The sequence below is a fragment of the Pseudopipra pipra genome, chromosome 4 (genome assembly GCF_036250125.1).
Source record: "Pseudopipra pipra isolate bDixPip1 chromosome 4, bDixPip1.hap1, whole genome shotgun sequence".
Lineage (NCBI taxonomy): Eukaryota > Metazoa > Chordata > Aves > Passeriformes > Pipridae > Pseudopipra > Pseudopipra pipra.
In genome coordinates, this window is record NC_087552.1 from 70,408,477 (window position 1) to 70,414,313 (window position 5,837).

The following is a 5,837-nucleotide window of genomic DNA, read 5'->3' on the forward strand; positions in this document are numbered from 1 at the left end:
TTTTCCATGTAGGTTTCCTAGTCTTCCTGGAATTGCTTTTAATCTTTTCTGTTGACTGCAATTGCTTAATGCTTTGGATTTATAGAAATGGCATATGAAGTATATAAAAAATAAACAACAACAACAGAAAAACAACCAATAATAACAACCTCCTCCCCAAAATCGGCCTGAAATATGAGTGCTGCATCTTCCTCTGTTACATTGCTGGTATTTTGGCAGTGGTGTGAACACCAGTCAGCGTTGATAGCTTAGAGTCCAAGAATGGCACAGTTATTAAATGGAAATAGGGTACAAATTCACCTTAGGTATTAAATATCACCTGAACTAGTGCATGCTACAGATCCATAGCTAATTCAAAAGCTCAGCTGTTTTTACCACATGATTGCAATTCTCTTCCTATCTGCCTGTATGTTACAGAGTCAAAAATCCTTGCCTGCAGTTGTGTAGTTCCACCAAGAGATGGTGCTCACCGTTCAGTATTGGGAGCTTGTGTGCTCATCATAACGGGATGCTGTGCTGGGTGGGCATTTGGGAAACAGCTCTGCAGTTTGGTTGGCACAGGTTCCCAGTTTGCCCTGTGAGGTGATGGGGGTTCTGTCCTGCTACTGCCTGATACGATTCTGATAACTGGAGAAAGTGCTTGCAGAGGAAAAGTGAATAATACTCTGAGGTTTTTATTCTTTGTAAAATATGGTGGTGTGCATATATTGTCCCTAATAGGGTTTGGGAATATCCATAGTAAAAAAGTATTTATTTTTAGAGCCACAGTGGTACCTGAGGTCTGTCTCCATTACACTTTTGGACCAGATTGTGAAATCTTAACTAGTCTCTGCGTGCAGCAAGTGCCTTTTAGTGAGTGTGTTGTGGGAGGGAAGTAAAGAGACTCAGCAGATTTCTGTCTGTATCCAAATCACCATTCCACTCCTGTGACTCTGCTTGGCTTGCTGCTGGTGCTTCCTCCCTTCTTTGCAAACTGTGCCAGAACTTCTCTGCAGCAACAAGAGCACAGTTAGTTGTGCAGATGGGCCTTAAGCCAAGAAGTTTTTGACCATGGTTGTAGGAACATTTTAGTTTAGCTTATGGGCACTCTGAAAGTAATGGATATTTATAAACTTGATTTTCGTAGTGGCGGCTTGTTAGTTGTGTTAGTTCTATGCCTGTTAATAGGCTGAGTTTTAGTTTTTAGAAATGCCCTGAAATAGGAAATCTATTTTGTAATATGTTCTTGTGGGATTTCAAGTCTGAGTTGTGTTATAAAACATAATCAAACCTTAAAAATGGATAGTAGGAAATGAAAATAGTGCCTTTTTGATCTCCAAAGGTAGTGCTCATTTTTGTGGCACTATGGCTGTCATTAGCACAGAGCTCATGTCCTCAGCTCCTGTTAGTACTCTCGATGTTCAGCTGCTCTGTGAAGTATTTTTTAATTAAGTCTTTTCCTGCAGTGACCTCGTCACTGCACATTGCAGCTACATATGGCTGAACAAACGATCTTCCCTCCTGAAATCAATCTTCCTCTGTGGAAACACTGTATTGATTTCAGTCTCCTATTTGTAAGTCAGGTTAATTAACGTGTGGAGAAGCTGCTGTGAAAACTGTGTGTTACCATTAACAAGTCAGAGCTTTTGATCCCTGTTCCTGTTGCTTTGATTCTTTCTTCTTGACACTTTACAGGATGGCTACTGCTAAAATTCGAGGTTGAAGTTATTTATCACTCAGAGCCAACTTGCCCAGTTTAATGCAGTAAGTTTGGGTTAGGTTTTCTTTGCAAGGTTTGTTTGCCCACTGCAAGATACAATTTTTCTTTCTGTGCTTATCACTTCAGAGGTTGATTCGTCTCTTGAGTGGGGAGGGATATCACGCTCCTTAATCCATCCCAACTCATGCTGTTTTCTTTTTGCGGAGACTGCAGTGTAGGGAACGAGACTTCTGAGAACAAGAGAAAAAAAGTGTGTGGCAGCAATGATTTACAGTGAGTAAAGCTGTAATGTGGTGTTACATCACTATTCTGAATTTAATTCAAGTCCTAATATATAAAAAGGAAGAGTGGTTTACAAAAATGTGACTTAATCTTCCTTTATGACTTCAAATTTGCAATAAATTAGGAGTCCTATAGAGAAATAGGGAAAATGGAGTTGTTTACAGCCTCCTACAAGCCCTTACTGAGTCGTGCTGTGCCTGTATGTAGGAACTGCTATTTTGGCTCACACTCACTTGAAATTTTTTCAGGACCTGCTATGTCTGTGTATTCAAATGCAAAAACCCTGGAAGTGTTGTCCAGTTCCTATTCCACTGTAGAACTAACAGTTTTTCACTTTCCAGGGCATTATTTTGCAAGAGCACAATCCCAGTGCAGGCTGGGACAGAGACTCAGTGCTGAAGCTGGTGGGTGCTGTGACCTGGACTGCAGTGAGCAAACCTTACCTGAGTTCAGCTTTTGAAATGGAGATCCCCTTTTCTCCTGCATTTCCTCTTGTTTGCAGCCTCGGTGATGCTGCTGCTGTTGGTTTCTTCCTTCTTACTACGTGTCAAGTTATGGCTGTGACTTTTCCTTTACTTTGGCTAATGAAACAAAGGCGTGGGGAAGGTGCAAATAGTGTCTCAGTTCAAGTCTTAAGCATCATCCATGAGACATTTGGTTGTAGGGAGAGGAAATAAATATACAAACACAATCCCCCCCAGTCCCCTCCAGAACCAAGTGCAAATTCAGTATTTTCCAAGGTTTCTGATTTACACAGGAGGTTTCCAGGAATGTGGAGCACAAACAGATGTGATCGATCTCCCGTGACAAAAATTTACATGTATTCAATTTAGTCAACACAGCTCAGGATGAGAATCCACTGATGGATAGCTCATGCTGACCCTACATGTCAAACAGATTTGATGTCAGATGAATCAGAAGGAAGAAACCTATTTACAGGAAGGTCATGTTGCACTGTCTCTTTACTGTTCTTCCAGGATTTGTGTACTGGTTTTACTTGCCTAATTCGCTTTTCTGTCCTGAATCTGCAGAAACAGCAGCAGGGGTGTGGTTTCTGGGAGTGGCTTCCAAGCGTTTGTACAACATGCAAGTGCTTAATCTGAGGAGTCTGGGTGGAGCTCAGGTGCCTTCCCTGTGCCAGGTCATCTGTCAAATACAGACATGGACAGATGAAGTGACTTCAACTGACCAGTCCAGTTACTGGCTCTTCTGGGGTCATCTTGGCTGTATTATGTATCTGGAACTTATTTAACTCATCAAAATCCTTTATCACCCAGAAAATATTACTGGGCAAGTGAAGCACTGGAAGGGGTAGAAGCAGGGGTCTATAGACACATTCTGGATGCTCTGTGTTGTGGGGGCATCTGATGCCTCCCTCATCTTCATAAGTTTTCACTTGACTTTGGGGGCTGGGTGGCTCTTTAGGGAGGATGTGGAGAGGCTTAGGTTGGATGTTAGAAGAAGGTTCTACACCAGAGGGAGGTCAGGCACTGGAACAGGCTCTGCAGGGTGGTGGTCACAGCACCAAGCCTGCCAGAGTTCAAGAAGAATTGGGATGATACTCTCAGGCACATGCTGTGACTCTTGGGAATGGTCCTGTGCAGGGCTAAGGCTTGGACTGGAGGATCCTTGGGGGTCTCTTCCAACTCAGAATCACTGTGTGATTCTGTGGCCTTGGATAAAGAGACGATGCTTGGCATCTGTGGCAAAATGCAGGGGAAAAGAAAATTCCTGAAGAAATTCAGTTCTTGTTCAGAATTTGGGCTCATTTACAGTTATCAATTCCTGATGGTGCCTCAAGGATTTTTCCTCGATAACTTCCCTAGAGATCCTGACTGATGCTGCTTATGCCTGAGGTAGGATCAGGCACCCCAGCCTGCTGTCCCCCATCCCTCTGGGGGTCCATAGCAGCTCCCTCTTCTCAGAAGTCACGCACAAGCCTCATCCTTTGTCTGCAGGCCCCAGGTTGCATTTCTTGGCAGGGATTCTGCATCCTTCACTTGAGCACACTCAGTAGATCTGATGCTGATGGCAGAGCCAAGAATATTTTCGTACCCAGCGAGACACAGATGGTTCATGGCATAGATCCATGTGTATAATTTATCTCCAAACACAGGAGTTGCTGGCACACACCTGGGTTCTTCATTTGCTGGATTGTTCTCTTTGCAATTCTTCTTTGGTCAATTCTTCTTTGCAATTGCTTAGGAAGAGCCGTTTCGTGCAAGGAAGGTGGTCTGTGAGCTGAACTGCCCCATCCCCAGGGGTATGATTTATGTTTTCTTTGCTTTTACAACTTGTGGTTCTCTTCTCTAACCACAGGAGCTTCCGCCCTGCCAAGAAAACCCCTTGTATGTGTCACCGGAGGGGGCCGTTGCTGCTGCCTCTGGGTGACCACTGCCACATGGGGATGGGTGATGCTTCCTGGAGCTTTGCACATATGGGCTTTCCTGTTGATTATTCTTCAGTGTAAGGTGGGGGGTTTTCTGTGTGTGTGGGTGGGGTTTTTTCCTAATTTTTTTACTTTTTTTTTTCATTACTCCTTCACAAAGAAAGCCCCTTTTTCCTGGGTCTGTCAGAAAGGAGGTGCTGCTGACTTTGGTGCCATTGCTGTTGGGGCTGCTACTCAGAGCTGAGTTATGGAAAATGGTTTAGGAACTGGGTTTATTTATTTGGGTATCACACCACGTTGGTGAGTGAGGAAAGGTGCTGTTAGGCTGCCGAGAGGTGTGAGGCTCTCTGGTGCTGTGTGACCTGTGCCCTGTGGAGGGTTGGTTGGAGGATCAGTGTGAAGATGCACTGAGGGAGGCAGGAGCCATCTCAGAGCCTCCTGGGTTTGGCATTGGGCTGAAAAGAGACCAGCTGCGTTCTTGTGATTGTGAACTACAGGTCAAAAATCAATAGATTCAACTGTGCAGCTGCATACAGGGGGTTAATCACCACTGTAAGTGTTGAAATTCTTTTCCTAGATGTTGATTTCCTGTTCAAATGGAGACTTTCCAAATAACAACAAACAAATCCCCCTAAAACAAACAACAAAAACGCCAAACCCAAAGATACTGTGCTTCCAGTTCTTCCACATTCATCTGCAGTGTCAGGAGGGCTTTGGCTGCATCCATCTTGCTGCAGGACTGTGATCTTAGTGCAGCAATGCACAGTGGAGCATCACTGTTAATACCATCAGCTAATAATGCCCAAATACGTGTATTTTACATGGCTTAGGTTTTATTTTGATCTGTTTGTCCTACATTAAGATTCCATGCAGTAGTGAGAATTTTGTTGTACGTGTGTTCATCTTATTGGAGCAGTTTTTGATTTTAAATACCCATATCCCATTTTTCCCTACAGGATTGACCTCTGTAGGCTCTCTTAGAAATACAGCCAACTCAAAATATTTGATCTGTGGATACTGAAAGAATAATGGAAGTATAACATAGTTTACAGGGAGTACAGAAATACAGAAAAATGCTACTGCTCAGTTTTCTGTTCAGCGTTTATACATGTAATTTTGTTTTGTGTCACAGTCCACATTCAACTCCACTCAATAGAGAAAACACATTTTCAAGGAAATTCTTCCCAGGCATAATATGGGGCTTTTTGGTGGGGAAACAGCCCCGATGCCTGCAGTCAGATCATTGCACCTTCTTGCTATAAAACCATTTGAAAGAGCTGAAGTGGGAAGGGAAGGTCACTGTGGAAATGTGGAGGCAATTTGTTGGAAGATATGCAGACAGTGATTTTAACAGTGGTCCTTGTCTTGCCTTGCCTGTGTCCTGGTTCTCTAATGCCTCCCAAAACAGATCACTGGAACATCCATGGCCCTGAGGGACAGGGCTGTGGTTTCAGGCCAGAGGTGGAT